Source organism: Mus musculus, chromosome 6 (assembly GCF_000001635.26).
Source record: "Mus musculus strain C57BL/6J chromosome 6, GRCm38.p6 C57BL/6J".
Lineage (NCBI taxonomy): Eukaryota > Metazoa > Chordata > Mammalia > Rodentia > Muridae > Mus > Mus musculus.
The window spans coordinates 116342098-116358706 of record NC_000072.6 but is presented as its reverse complement, the minus strand read 5'-3'; the positions used below and the strand labels follow the sequence as shown (position 1 = coordinate 116358706).

General features: G+C 39.5%; 1 protein-coding gene across 12 annotated transcripts in view; it reads right to left on the bottom strand.

Moving 5' to 3' along the window:
* Marchf8 (membrane associated ring-CH-type finger 8) overlaps positions 1-16609 on the bottom strand; it is a 71942-nt gene that overhangs the window by 50834 nt on the left and 4499 nt on the right. Inside the window, exon 1 of one of the 12 annotated variants that reach the window (XM_006506641.4) lies at positions 7751-9104. The exons of the other annotated variants lie outside the window; for them this stretch is intronic. The gene's annotated coding sequence lies outside the window, so the exon portion shown is untranslated. Of the gene's footprint in view, positions 1-7750; positions 9105-16609 lie in introns of those variants that run through there. 12 annotated transcript variants of the gene reach the window in all.

Sequence of the window (16609 nt, the reverse complement as noted above, 5' to 3'; positions counted from 1 at the left end):
ATTTTGGGAACCCGAGGCAGGAAGATTCCAAGTTCCTGGTCAGCCTGTACTACACAGGAAAATCTACTGCAAACAAAAACAGTACTTTCATTCTAAAGAATGCCATCCCATCAAGAGTGAATTTGAGTCTGCCTGGCACAACAATAGCCTGTCCCAATACTACGTAAATCCAACCAATCAGCAACCTCCTAAACGGTTTCCACCACAGCACTGTAACTCTTCATGAAGTATCTCACACCATTAATGTGTGGATGGAAAGATCTGGACAGGGAAGAATTCATTTTGTTCTTCTATACGCAAACGAGAACCTGTAAACACTTCATCCTGTAGCTGAGCCCACAGCTGCTGCTGGAGAGACAGCTGTGCCGCAGGCAGCCACCCGCATCCTTAGCAGCACCGCAGCCCTCTTCTCTTAAGCTTCTGAGTCTGCAGTCCTGAACTGGCAGCAAAATGGTGAACTCTGGGGCTGCCTGTCCTCTTCTAAGGCCGAATTTCAAGGTGAAATGCCCAGTGTCGGTTCCAAAAGTAGTTTTTTCTTCTGATTTAAACCAAAAAGCCCAGCTGGATAATTTTTTTTAATTACTTCCTATCTACCGTCTTATCTCCCCATCTTCTACTGAAACCCTTCTTACAAAGGAAGCCATGGAAGAGAATGGACACAGCTGAGGACTGAAACTGTGCTAAATGGTTAATTTTACTCAGAACAAAAGTGCTCCTGACTTTCTGGCAGAATTCAAATATTCTCTATTTAAAGTTATTTAGATCACTATAGATTAAGTCTTGGAAAAAAAAACATAAAAATACCATTTCACAGAGAGATCTCTGTGAGGAAGAGTCATTAGACAACACAAACTACATATGCCACTCCTGCTCTTTTCTCAGAAAATTCAATTCTCAGAGAATATTAAATATTTAAATAAATGAACTAAATGAGAAAACAAAAAAAATAGCAAAAATGGACAGCTTGAAAAAGAATAAAAGCCAATAATATGGCTCTGTGGGATAAGGTACTTACTGCCAAGCCTAAAGACTTGAGTTCCAGTCCCCCAACCCACACGGATGGAAGGAAAGAACTGATTCCATGAACTGTCCTGACTCCACATATGTGATATGGCACACATACATATATACATACACAAAATAAACAAATATGTGTAATTTTAAACAAAAAACCCCCACTACTTCTAAAAATTAATAAGAATGATTAAGACAAAGCTAAATGAATGAAACAGATTAAAGCTAAAAGACCACTAAAGAATTTCTTCATCATTAAGAAATGAAAAATATTAAAGAGACACAAGCAGACAAGAATAAAATGGCACAGACTCCCTGAAGACTATTCACATCCCAGAAAACAGAGAACATAAGTTACATGTGAGGAGATAAAAGTTGGGCATTTTCAAAACTAAAGGGCTAAAAAGATGGCTCAGCAGTAACAAGCACTGGTTGCTTTTCCAGAAAGCCAAGTTCAATTCCTAACACCCATAAGGCAGCTTGCAAGCATCTGTAGATCCAGCCCCAAGGATCCGATGCCTTCTTCTGGCCTCCCTGGGCACCAAGCATGCAAGTGGTACACAGACACTCAAGCTGGCAAAACACCCACACACTGCCACGCACTCCAGTCAAATCTGCTTGACAGGCTGAAAAGCCTGGAAGCACTCATGAGGAAGAGTTTCACGGAAACTCACCTCCTGGAGCTTTGGTGTTCTCATTTACCCATATACTCATACCCTATCCCCACGTTAGTCTGGTGTATGGAACCAAGTGCTCTCTTTTAGTATTATTTTATTATAAATGCTTTTTAAGATTAAATTCTGATATAGTTAAGTCTCCCCAGTGTTCCAAGGTCCCAGAAGCCTTGGAATCCAGCAGGAATGCAGTAAGGAAGTTACCTATTCAGTATCTAATTAAGCATTATAAAAGACTGTAGCTCAGAGCTGGTCTGTGAAGTATTTACTAAGGACAGTAGCAAATCGCACCTAAACAAGGGAATACTATAATAGAGCTAGGGACTCTCACTGAGACAGAGATCTCTACCGCTAGGTATAGCAAGCTTCATATTAGAAGCAAGTTGGTAAATTCTTCTGTAGACCCAGGAAATAGGGGGGTTGGGGTATTGCAGTATTCTTGAAAAGGTCTGCTAGTGCAGAACCCCTGGTGGTGGGTTTAACAAGACTAGTTTACACCTGGCTCCCTTCTCTGTGGCAGCAGCCTAGTCCCCACCTTCTTTTGATGTACACATTCCTTTTGTATTGCATCACTGTAACTTGGTGGATTGTATTTTGCCTGGTTTGTTATTTCTTCGGTATAAAAAGTTTGATGCTCGACCTGACAAAATACATTCAGATTCTACACAATCTCGAGTGTTGGTCTGTCTGTCACCCGCCGACGCCTTGCCCACCTGCCCCAGAGACTCGTTCCATGCAGACAAAGGGACCCAGAGGGTCTGCGGAACACACATTTAATAAAATAAGATTTTTTTTAATTTTAAAAAGAAAATTATTTAAAAATAAAACAGATGAAATATTTCTATCTAGATTAAAGAATCACAATACACATAAAGTAGTATAAATAGAAGAAACATTACACATGGACTTGCTATAATAAATTTCAAAATAAACACAACGAAAGGATTTTAAAGTAGCCAGAAAGACAGGTGATCTCTACAACTGGATCTCACTAGCAATAAGAAAACCCAGGTGACAGCATGATGCTGTCCTCAGCGTAATGACAAAATGAGTTGTTGACCAGCATTTCATAGCCTGCAAAATTATCATTCAAGAATGAAGATGAAATACTGATATTACTGTCCCAGCAAAGTATGCAAGTACACACACACACACACACCCCAACACCAAAAATAACAACAACAATGACAACGACAATGACACTGAGGAGAGAGGAAGACCAAGAGTAAGAGAGTGAAAATGTTGAAAATAGCAGCATGTAGAAATCAATATGGCGTTTTCTCAGAAAACTGGTAATCAATCTATGGATACACTCCACCATACCACAAGGATACTTGATCAACTATGTTCAGCAACTTTAATTATAATAGCAAGAACCTGATGTCCCTCAACTGAAGAATGGAGAAAGAAAATATGGTACATTTACACAATTAAAAACAATGATATCATGAAATTTGTCAGCAAATGGATGGAACTAGAAAAAAAATCATCCTGAGTGAGGTAACCCAGACCCAGACAGACAAACATAGTATGTACTCTCTTATAAGTGAATATTAGTCATAAAGTACAGGATAATTGTGCTATAATCCACAGAGCCAGAGAAGCTAAGTAATAAGGAGTGCTCAAAGGGGGATACATGAATCTCACTACGAAGGGAAAATAGAATAGACATCACAAATGTCCAGGGGAAGGGTCTTGGTGTGGGATGAGGATGGAAACAGGGGGATCGGTGTGAGAGGATGGAGGGAAAGAGAACTAGGAAAAACAACTGGAAGGGAGGGGAGCATCTCTGAGACAAGCTAGAAACCTAACACAATGGAAACCCCCAGGAATCTATGAGGGTGACTCCAGCTAAGACTCCTAGCAATGGGGGGTATGTAACCTGAACTGGCCATATTAGGCATGTAACTAGGCAGGACTTCCAGTGGAGGAATTGGGACACCAGCCCAGCCACAAAACCTATAATTTGTCCTGCCTACAAAATGTGCAGGGGTGAAGGTGGCATAGAAATTATAGGAGTGGCCAATCAATGATTGGTCCAACTTGAGACCCACACCATGAGAGGGAGCCCACCACTGACACTGACTACAGAGCCAGGACTCAGAAGTTAGATAGCCCAGAGACATAGGATAGAACCTAACACGAATGGCAAAAAAAAAAAAAAAAAGTCAATGAAATGATTCCACTATACTCACAGACTGGTGCCTAGTCCAATTATTAGAGAGGCTTCAGCCTAGCAAATGATGGAAACAGTCATAGAGACCCACAGCCAAACATTAGGCTGGGCTTAGGGAATCCTGCAGAAGAAGGTAGGAAGAATTGTAGAAGCCAGAAGGGTCCACGATACCAGAGGAAAACCCACAGAATCAACTAACTTGGGCTCCTAAGGGCTCAGAGACTGAACTGCCAACCAGAAGCCTTCAAGGGACTCACGTAGGCCTCTACACCTATGGAACAGTGGTGTAGCTTGGTCTTCCTGTGGGACTCCTAACAGTGGGAGCAAGGGTTGCCTCTGACTCTGTTGCCTGCCTTTGAGTCCCTTTCCTCCTACTGGATTGCCTCATCTAACATTAATAGAAAAGGAAATCTCTTGTCTTTTTTTTTTTTTTTTTTTTTTTTTTGGTTTTTCGAGACAGGGTTTCTCTATAGCCCTGGCTGTCCAGGAACTCACTTTGTAGACCATGCTGGCCTCGAACTCAGAAATCCATCTGCCTCTACCCCCCCCAACCCCCCCCACCCCGAGTGCTGGGATTAAAGGTGTGCGCCACCACGCCCGGCTGGAAATGTGTAGTCTTATAACAACTTGATATGCTATGGCTGGCTGATATCCATGGGAGGCGTGCCCTTTTCTGAGAAAGATGGAGGAGCAATAGATGGGGATAGAGGGAAGTGAGAGGCTGAAGTCAATATGTAAAATAAATAAATAAATAAATAAGGATTAAATATAATATTTAACTATATAATTTATATAATTAAATGAAGTCTTCAATTATATAGAGAAATAATATATAAAGAGAAATATTACAAAGTATAGCAAAACAGAAAACAACAGGCATAATGTCTGTGAATAGAGGAATCTACTTTGCTTTTTTCTGTTTGTCTCCTAGTTTTTCTTTCTTTCTCTACGTATACAAATATTCTTTTCCACAGGCACATCACATCTTCTTGCACTCAGGAACACTATAGCAAATCCCTACACAAAAGCTGAGAGTCATTTTGTGCAAGCCACCACCAAAAGGTACAAACTATAGGCCAGGTTGGTGGCACACACCTGCAATCCCAGCACTCAGAAAGCTGAAGTAGGATCACAAGCCTGTACAAGGCCATGAAGGTTATATTGTGAGACTCTACCTGAAGGGGAGGGAGGGTGTACTAACTGTGAAGAGTGCTGCGTAGAGCAGGGAAGGCTGCTGTTTGCAGAGTAAGAACTGAGGTGGCAGTGGCTCTGAATAGAGATATCAAAAGCACTTCAAAAGTACTGATTGCAGGGTTACTAACTAACCTTGCTTTTTTTTTTTTTTTTTTTTGCAAATGCCAAAAATTTGGCTTAGCTGTATAATCATTCAATATAAAGAGAAATATAAATGTTCCAATTAAGAGGTAGACAGCTACAAAGGCTGGAGAGAGAGAAAAAGAACCAAGAGTGTATTAAGTAAAACTAATACAGGGGCCATTGGTTCTCTATGTAACCTTATCTGGTCAGGTACTTACTATGTAGACCAGGCTGGCCTCAAACTCATAAAGCTTCATCTACCTTAACAGTTGGGATTAAAGGTATGCAGCACCACACCCACTTGAAAATTAATATTCCTGAATATAAACTACCTAATTTTACATTTTATTATAGAAAGATTAACAAATGAAGATTCAGAAGACAAAAATATTAGATGTGTGAAAAAAATGTATACAAGTACATAAACTATAGTAATTATGTTACTAAATAAGAATATGCATATGTATCATTCTAATAAATAACTGAATGAAAAAATAAGCAGGAAGTGGCAGGAGAGAAAGTTCTTCCTCACAATAGGAGAAAATTAATACAGAAAGAAATCTGGATGAAAAAATTCACAATTCAAGTCTAAGACTAATGAGCTACAGAAGAGTTTAACTAACTTCAAAGAGAAAAACAATATGTGGCAGACACCAATTTCACCACAAGTTCCCAATGTTATCACTAACATATAACAAACTAACATTATATGGCTACTATTATGTTAAACTGTGAAGAACAGAAATATTTTTGGTTTTTATAGTTGTCTAAAGTTTAAAACTGAATATAAGCATGAGGCAACTACAGAGAAATACACATAGGGATCTTCTAGAAGATAACTGGGGGGTACCCTTCAAAGACACTGATGTCAAGAACAAAGAGAGATTAAGGAACTATTCCATGTCAAGAGTCTGAGATGACAGCTAAATCCAGGATGGTTGTGTATGAGATATGGACAGAGAGAACAGTAAAGCACCAGAAAGACAACCAGGACTTGCTACACCCAGAAGGACAACCATGGATTTGCTACACCGAGTTTGGTCACCACTGCACAGGCAGACAACTTGAGAATTCCTAAAAGAAAGGAGAGAAGGGCCTGGCTCCTGCTAACATATAGCAAAAAGCCTCTAACAAAGAGCAGACCGCAGATCCGTATACACTTACACTTCTCTGTAAGCTTGAAATCATATAGCAATAGACAAATTTGAAAAGTAAAAAAAGTGTTTCAAATAAATACCCCAGAAAAAAAAAGACCTTTAATATGTAAGAGCTTTTGGAAGTGGAAGTTAGAGCATGCCCTGGGTCTGATGCCTACCATGACAAAAAGAACAGGCAGGCTGAAGAAGAAAAGAAAGGAGAAAGGGGAAGTACTGGGTATATAAATGTTTTTAAAATATTAATGTCTAACAGATTAATGGGTAACAGACAATTTGTAGCCATTTTATAAAACAAAATAATGAACTTTACAAAGAAAAGAGAAAAACAAGTCAGCTTCACTGATAAGTACATGATAATGAGATCTTTTTTCATAATCAGTAATTTTCTTTTTAAAAATTGGCAAAGACTTTCTAAAATGACCATCTAATGGGAGTTAGAAGTAGGAATAACTAGTTGGCCAGTTTCAGAAAGGTGGTTCAGCAATATGGATCAATAGCCTTAAAAACACCTTCATCATTTAAGTTTGTGCTCTCTTAAAGAAATCATCTCGACTGTGGATTGAAACTCACACTCAGAGCCACGCATTAGAAGCTGAAAAGATGACTCAGTGGGTGAGAACTCATGTGCTACAAGCATGACGACAGCTGGGCAGATTCCTTGAGAGAACATATGTTGCAGGAGCCCTGGCATCCTCCTCTCGCCCCAGGAGTGCAATACCTGCTCCACACATGCACTCACACACATACCTACATACAGACACACTCCAAAAATAAAAGGCATTCACCAAAGGGGATTTACAGTAGTAAAATTATTTAGAACAATCTACATGTTTGCAATATGGAAATTAGGGTATAACCACAACATCAACATCCTATCACTAAAAGATATTAAAATGGGAAAAGGGTTAAAAAAAAATCAAGAGGTCAAAGTTTACAAAATGGGTATTCTGGATGATCTTAAGAAAGAGGAACTCATTAAAGTCTAGATTTTAAGAACTAAAGTAAGCAATCAAGGAAGATATTAATGGGGGTGAAAATCTGGTCTAGCCTCCTGCTATGAGATCTAATTTGCTTACCCCTTCTACCCAGCTCAGACAAAGGCAACATTTCTCACCTGGGGTGGTCCTCCCCACCTTCCCATTTTGCTCCCTCTGCGCCTTAAGGCTTACACCTTTCTCAGCTACATTCAGGAATAATGGCTGTTTCATATTTACCTATGCATCTACATCACTTCTTACATGCCAAAGAAATGGACTCCAGATATTACACTAAAGATACCTTAAATATGGCAAATAGAAGCTTTTTTCCCCCTGCTTCTTTCAAATAAAAACATTAAGAAAAACAATCCCTGAAGTGTTCTTTCCTAACCCAAATCCCCAAGACAGGCTCTGAACAGAACAGAGAGCACATACCTAATTATGTTCTGTGAAGTGTCATCTGCGCGCTTTCATGTCAAAAGACATTTAACCATCTAATCACGAGCCACCACCCAAAACCACACCCATCTGTATGCTGCAGTGCCAGCTCTGCCTACCTACCGAGTCTGACTTCCACTTAAACACGTTCCACCTTACTAGGAGAGTATAGTGGTCAGGGGAGAGGAGCAAGGCTGGGAACAATGACAACCCGACAAGGAGTAGGATGACCTTAATCTAGCAGAGGGCCAGGGAGAGGCATCAGTACATCAGTGGTCATCAACAGTAGTGATTTTTGGAGGCATCTTTGCTTGCCATGGCTTTGTAAGTGCTATTGGCAGTTTATAAGAGGCCAAGGATGCTACTGACATCCTACAATGCACAAGGAAGCGCCCCACACAAAGAAAAGTTACTATCCAATTGGAATTGGATACTACCAATTGGTAGTATCCAATTCCAATTCATCAGGAAAAAGACAGCGCAGGGTTAGGACAGCTGTGTAGTTTAGGACCTCTAAAACACACACACACACACACACACACACACACACACACACACACACACCTAAATCAGATGCTACAACAGGGTAGGAGAACGGTTTCTTTGAGTACCAAAATTCTATCTCAGGCATGAGAAACACAACAAGAGTGGTATGTGTGCCTTCTCTTGGCATTATCTTGTGTTTCTTCAAATGCTACTTCCAAGCAGCAACAGTGAGAAGATAACAACTATCAATACTGCCCAGGCAGCAAACACCTCCTGCAGAGCTGGCAAAGCCCCACAGAATGATGACAAGTTGAGCTGAGTATCTCATCGGGACAGAAGGAGTCATGCACAAGCCCAGCTTTGGTCAGTCGGGGGGAAAGGTAGCAAGTACTGAAAGGCCAGTCAAGAAGATAGCAGTGCTATTCCCAGGAGAACTGTCAAAAAAGACAAAAGATCTACAGGAGTAGAACCGTAAAAACTGGTAACATAATACTCAGCCTGAACTTCCACCTAAACCAGATACAAGCAAGAAAGCACTTAAGAACACACAGCTACACTGTCATAGTTTAGTTAATATCATGACCACTGAATCACACAGCAGGTTCGCCTTACTTTGTTTTTATTGAGCCATAATTTCCTCTGATGAAGGCCAGATGGCTGCGAAGTCCTTCAGTACCCATACTGGCTAAGACTTGAATAACTCTGACCTACCTCCCAAATATCATTTGCATGTCTAACATAACTTTTGTCCTCAGTATTAGGGAGTATTTACAGCTTAAAGTGGCTCATTTCAACACTAAACAGAAAGACCTTTAGAAACTTGCCCATTAGAAAGTCAGCAAGGGTCGGGCAATGGTGGCGCACGCCTTTAACCCCAGCATTTAGGAGGCAGAGGCTGGCAGATTTCTGAGTTCGAGGCCAGCCTGGTCTACAAAGTGAGTTCCAGGACAGCCAGGGCTATACAGAGAAACCCTGTCTCAAAAAAACCAGAAAAAGAAAAAGAAAGAAAAAAAAAAAAAAAAAGAAAGTCAGCAAGGTAGTATATACATTAGTCCTAGCAGTGGAACAACTGAGGTGGGAGTTCAAGACCAGAAGAGGCTACAAAACTCCATGTTGTCTTTAAAAAAGAAAAAAGCAGTAAGACATGAAGCTGGGACTGTAGAACAGTTGGTAGAGCAAGTGCTTGTTTCACAAGCTTGAGGCCAGGAGTCCGATCTCCAGCATAGCTAAGAAACAAAAACACAGAAATGTGTTCACTGTGATGAATCAATAGAGCCTCCATCAATCAGAACATATGGACAAAATTTAATGAAAATTTAACTTCAGCCCTGAAGTTTCTCTCACATCATCTGGTCTTCCAACTCCTAGTCTTTTTCTCTTCTCTAGGCTGTGAGATGTCCTTTGTCCTGAATAGTGTTATACCTAACCCTTTATGTCATACAATTATGAATGGATGACAAGACTGAGTCTGGTCCTCAGGACTGACATGGTATGAAAACTATCCTCTTACCTCCACAAGAGTACCCTGGTACACACACACAAACACACACACAGGTACATACACACACACAGGTACACATATACACACAGGTGTACACATACAGGTATACACACAAGTACAACAGAGACACACAGGTACACATACACAATGAGGCAGAAAGAAAGGCAAGACCTGACAGTGCACAAGCAGCCACTTGGGAAAGCTGCAGGTGAACTGGAGATTCTGGGTCCAGCCCTCAGAGTTGTACCACACAGTAAAATATTATGTAACAGAACTGCAATCTCTCAAAGTTTTGTGGTGATTTTTTTAAAAAAAAAAAGGTGATAAGTTTTTAAAAATTAAATTTTGTAATAAATTGCATTTTTATACTTACTCTTCACTACAATAAATACCTAGGTCAAATGTCAATAGCTAGTGTGTGCTCTTATACATAGATTCTAGCCTACCATAACTCAGTTAATTTCACAAGGACCCTATGGAAGGAGTATAATCCCCATGTCACTGACAAACCCAGGTCAGAGGTGGTATGGTAAAATCACAGTCACCAGTGACACTAGTCATCCTTCCAAACATATTCCATCTGGCCAAGTCCTAGAACATTCCTAACAATTGTCACAATGGGGTTAAACATAAGGCTTCTAGTAATTCTTTAAAGTATTTGTACTTAAAATAAGTTCAGCTATGGCATGATGCACTGAGAGAAGCCTAGTTAAAGACAGCTTCATTTTCTCAAGCATTTCCCAGAAGTTCTTCCAAGACAGAGATCTGTACTTTGAACTGACAGCCATGAACAAGACAGAGATCTGTACTTTGAGCTGACAGCCATGACTGGAAGGGACTCTGGACGGCCTTCTTCACACAGAGTATTGTGTGCTGTGTGTCCCAAGAAGAATGAAATAGTCTGAGAAGATGAACAGCTGGGGTCAATGCTTTCCACTCACTACAGTTCACTATTCCTGAGCAATTAATAAGATTGTATCTTCCCGTCTTCTTCCAATTATGTTAGATGTCATGTGGGTAAATACACTACATTGTAGGGAAGTGATATCAAGTCTGGCTTGGAATGTCTTTCAACATTCACCTGAGACCCTCCACGTAACTCTCTGCCATCTTGGCATAGCTACAAATGGAGGAGATAAGACCAACTTCTGTTGGATTTTGCATTACAAAAATATGTAGTTGTTGCTATTGTTACTACAATACCATATAACAGATATTTTTCAAAATGGTGGGTGTAAACAAACCATTATGCTCCAATTCCCTGGTCTGAGGTGAGGAAAGCACAGAGAAGACAAAACAATGGCAAGTAGTAAACATCAGGGGAAAACATAAAATTTGCATTTGAAGAGTTAAATAGAGACAAAATTAGATAACAAATTTTTTAATGAGATGGGATATAGTCACAGACTCCTAGGTGACTCTGTGATTCAACAATAGGTCACTGATTAAATATTAATTATTGATTTCACTAAAAATAGGATTATAACGAAACTCAAGAGTAGAGGAAAGGTAACTGAAGAGTTTAAGATGTCCAAGTCCTCCGGTATGGAAATTAAAATGTCATGTACGAAGCACCTACATTTCATTAATGTAAGTTAACATAATAACATAAAGACAAACAACTCCACTACCCAATACAAATCCTCAACAGACCTATTTTCAGGGCTCTATAATATAATAATCATCCTCATCCCACAAATGTTTAAATATCTATATACAAGAATGGCCACTGCACCATCATTATAAAGGGGAAAAACTGGAGCACTAAATGCCTACCAATAGAAGAAGACAGGAGTGAGCTATGTATGGAAGTATCCCCACCATCTTCTCCCCATAATTTTTCTTCTTCAAGATGAGGTTTTACTATGAGGCCAGGCTGGCATTAAATTTCCAACACCCCACTCCCAGTCAGCTGGTAAATTTGAGTTGTTTCTCCATTTGAGCTATTCTAAAGCACAGGTTTATGTGTAAGGTTTGGTGTGGTTATATTTATATCCTTCCTGGGTATATTACCTGGAAGTGCAACTGTAACATCATGGTGGATCACTGTATGTAACATCATGGTGGATCACTGTATGTAACATCATGGTGGATCACTGTATGTAACATCATGGTGGATCACTGTATGTAACATCATGGTGGATCACTGTGTGTAACATCATGGTGGATCACTGTGTGTAGCATCATGGTGGATCACTGTGTGTAGCATCATGGTGAATCACTGTATGTAACATCATGGTGGATCACTGTATGTAACATCATGGTGGATCACTGTGTGTAGCATCATGGTGGATCACTGTGTGTAACATCATGGTGGATCACTGTATGTAGCATCATGGTGGATCACTGTATGTAGCATCATGGTGGATCACTGTATGTAGCATCATGGTGGATCACTGTATGTAGCATCATGGTGGATCACTGTATGTAACATCATGGTGGATCACTGTATGTAACATCATGGTGGATCACTGTATGTAACATCATGGTGGATCACTGTATGTAGCATCATGGTGGATCACTGTGTGTAACATCATGGTGGATCACTGTGTGTAGCATCATGGTGGATCACTGTGTGTAACATCATGGTGGATCACTGTATGTAACATCATGGTGGATCACTGTGTGTAACATCATGGTGGATCACTGTATGTAACATCATGGTGGATCACTGTGTGTAGCATCATGGTGGATCACTGTATGTAGCATCATGGTGGATCACTGTATGTAGCATCATGGTGGATCACTGTATGTAGCATCATGGTGGATCACTGTGTGTAGCATCATGGTGGATCACTGTATGTCGCATCATGGTGGATCACTGTGTGTAGCATCATGGTGGATCACTGTGTGTAGCATCATGGTGGATCACTGTATGTAGCATCATGGTGGATCACTGTATGTAGCATCATGGTGGATCACTGTATGTAGCATCATGGTGGATCACTGTATGTAACATCATGGTGGATCACTGTATGTAGCATCATGGTGGATCACTGTATGCAAGCCCTGGAGAAACTGCTACTGTTCCACAGTCTCCCTTGGCCAGATATGGAGATTCCAACTCCCCACAGTCACACCAACACTTTTTATATCTATCTTTTTAAAATTTTAGTAATTCTAGTAAGTATGATGTGTTATTTCACTATAAATGGGGTGGGGATTGAACTCTTGGCCTTGTGATTTCGACCCAAGTTAGACTTCTGATTGCATCCTAGATCTTCACTGTAATCTTTATTTGTGTTTCCCCCTTCAGCATTGTGTGTGTGTGTGTGTGTGTGTGTGTGTGTGTGTGTGTTTACTGGTCAGTTGTTTGTCTTATCTAAAGAAATACCCATTTAAATCCTGTGCTTACTTTCTGGTAGAGCTTTCTCTTTATATTGTTAGGTTGGCATGCAAGTGGTAGAATCAGATAGTATAAAGTACTTACTAATAATGTCTTGCTGATGCGTAAGAAGAGTTCTTTAGGCACACCAACACTGAACCTTCATTAGATAACTGATTTTCAAATACTAAACACCAGTGAGCATACAGGCAGTAGAACAGGAACTCTCTAACACTGCTAATAGGAAAGTGAAACAGTCCAACTACATGAAAACACAACTCAGCAATCAAGAGTCACTGGCAGTCCCTGGTACTGCTACATTCAACCAGCTTCTGCATCAGGCTAAAATCTCACATCAGACAGACAACCAAAAAAAAAAAAAAAAAAGAAAAGAAAAGCCTACATGCTCAGGTGCTCAGGCTGTAACACAAAAACACAAACAATATGAAAGGCCAAGACATTATGTCCTCACTCAGTACATATGTGTGTGTGTATGTGTGTGTATGTATGTATGTGTATATACACACATATATCTAAATATATGTATATATATATATATATATATATACACATACGTCTATAAATGGGATATATATGTCCATATATATCTATCTACAACTATCCAGATAGATAGATAGATAGATAGATACAGATATAGAGATATAGATAGATAGAGATGGAGATAGAGATGGAGATATCCAGTGAGAATTACCTATATGGACTCCAGAACCAAACTTAAAAGAATAATCACAAACTTTATCAAACATTTCAAAGGAGTTTAAAAATGATGGGGAGAGGGCAGTTCCACAAATTTAATAAGGATTCTAATATATGCCTGAGTGATAGCCAAGAAAACATAAATATATAACTGAATGAAATGACAATGACATTTCAGGATTTGAAAACTGGATTCAGTAAAGAGCTAAAAACACTTAGAGCATGAGCTGAAATGAAACTCAGTGGCATGACTGGAGAACTCAGGGGAGGGCCTGGGAAGTAGAATCAAAGAGAAGGGGGGTGGCCCAGACTTGAAGATGGAGAAGATTTGAACTACTCAAGCAAAAATTATGAAAAGTTTTTAAAAAAAAGATGAAAAGAACAGCTGGACACCTTGAAAAGTCATCTAATTATAGGCACAGATGAAAACAAAATTCCAGATCAACTACACAGACCAGATCTTCAACTAGACCACAAAACAAACGTCCCCAAATTGAGGAAAGACATACTCAAACCAAGTAGACATGACCAGAAAAGAAACTCCCCACAGCAGATTATAGTAAAAGTGTTTAATAGACATAACAAGAAGAGTGCACTGGGAGAAAGAGAGGGGGAGAAAGCATACATCATACATAAAGGAAACCCATCAGAGCAATGGTTAGAGTCTAATGGAAAGTTTCCAAAGCCACCAGGGCCTAAAGCAATGTTCTTCAAGTTCTAATAGACCATGGATGGCAACCTAGACTATTGTCCCCAACGAAACTATCAGAGTTGAAGGACAAAGAAAAACTTTCCACTATACAAATAGGCTTAAAGAAATTACTTCCAAGATGGGAGAGATGGCCCAGCACTTCAGAACTGAATGCTCTTCCAGAAGACCATAGTTCAATTTCAGGCACTCACATGGTGATTCATACCTCTCTGTAACTATAATTACAATGGATCCAATGCACTCTTCTGGGCTCTGCAGACACCAGGCACATACACAGTGCACATATATGCAGGCAGACACTTATACAAATGAAATAATAAATTCATTTCCAACAAACGAGTCCTAGAATATACTAAAAGCAATACTTAGGACTGAATAAATGAATAAGCACATGAAAGAATGTAAATAAATGAAAGAAAACAAATGAAGCTGTAGTACTAAAACACAAAATAGAACTAAGACATGAATAAAACAAATGAAAAACCCTCCTCAAAATGACAGTCATCAACTGTCTTAATGGTAATTTAAAGAATTAAAGTAAGTTAAATAATAACTTTAAGTATTAGTAACCCCAGTTTCCAATTGAAAGACACAGGTTTGCTGAGTGAATTAAGAAACAAAATCCACTTATCTTCTGTCTACAAGAAACACATCTTAATTTCAAAGACAGGAGCCACCTTAAAGTGAAAGAATGGAAAAAATATATAAGCTGCTTAGTTTTTTGTCAACTTGACCCAAGTTAGGGTCATTTAGGAAGAGAACCTCTATTGAGAAAATATTTTCTGGCCTGTGGACAAGTCTGTGGAGCATATTCTTAATTGATGATTAATGCAGGAGGCCCTAGCTCACCGTGGGCAGTGCCACCCCTGGGCAGATGGTCCTGGATGCTATAATAAAGCAGGCTGAGTAAGCCACAGGAAGCAAGCCAGTGATCAGCTTTTTTCTATGGCCTCTGCTTCAGTTCCTGCTTCCAGGTTCCTGCCTCAAGTTCCTGCCCTGACTCCTCTTCATGATAGACTTTAAGTAAGCCATAAGCTGTAAAGAAACCATTTTCTCCTGAAGTTTTGTTTTGTTTTTGTTTTGTTTTGTTTTAGTCATAGAGCTTATCACAGCAACAGAAAACAAACAAATACACCATTCCAAGCAAATGGGACCATGAAGTAAGCATCTCTACCCTGACAAGACAAAATAGACTTCAAATTAAAACTAAACAGAAGCCAACATCACCCTAACTGGAGAAAAAATAGAGGCAGTACATTAAAATCAAACTAAGATAGGCCTACCCACTAACCCTACTCCTTTTCAATATAGTGCTCAAAACACTAGCTAGAGCAATAAAACAAGAGGAGGAAATTAAAGGGGTACTAAGAGGAAAAGAAGTCAAATTACCCATTTGCAGAGAGGATACACTATACATAAGAGATCTCAAAATTTCATCAGAAAACTTGTAGAAATAATCAAGCCTTCCAGAAAAATGGCCAGCAAAATGGCCGGATACAGATCTCCTTACACAATTCAGTAGCCTTTCTTATTTGTTTGTTTGGTTGGCTGGTTGGCTGGTTGGTTGATTGGTTTTGTGTGTGTGTGTTTGGTTTTGGTTTTCCAAGACAGGATTCTGTGTAGCTCTGGCTGCCCTGGAACTCACTCTGTAGACTAGACTGGCCTCAAACTGAGATCCAACTGCCTCTAGCTCCCATTGCTCAGATTAGAGGTATACACCACCACTATCTGTTCAGTAGCTGTTCTGACACCGATAACAAATACTTAGAAAAGGAAGTTATGGACAAAATCCCATTATCCTCAAAGAAAATAAAATGTCTAGGAATAAACCTGACAAGGTGAAAGACCTCTACAATAACAACTTCAAAACTCTGAATAAAAAGAATGAGAAATACACTAAAAAAATGGAAAGATCTCCCATGCTCATATATTGGTAGAACTAATATTGTGAAAATGACCATTCTACCAAAGCAATTTACAGATTCAATGTAATCTCAATAAAAACCCCATACGCTATTCTTTACAGAAATAGGAGGGAAATTCTAAAATTCATATGAACCACAAAAGATCCTACAAAATAAAGCAATTCTGAGCAAAAAGAATGATATCAAAGGG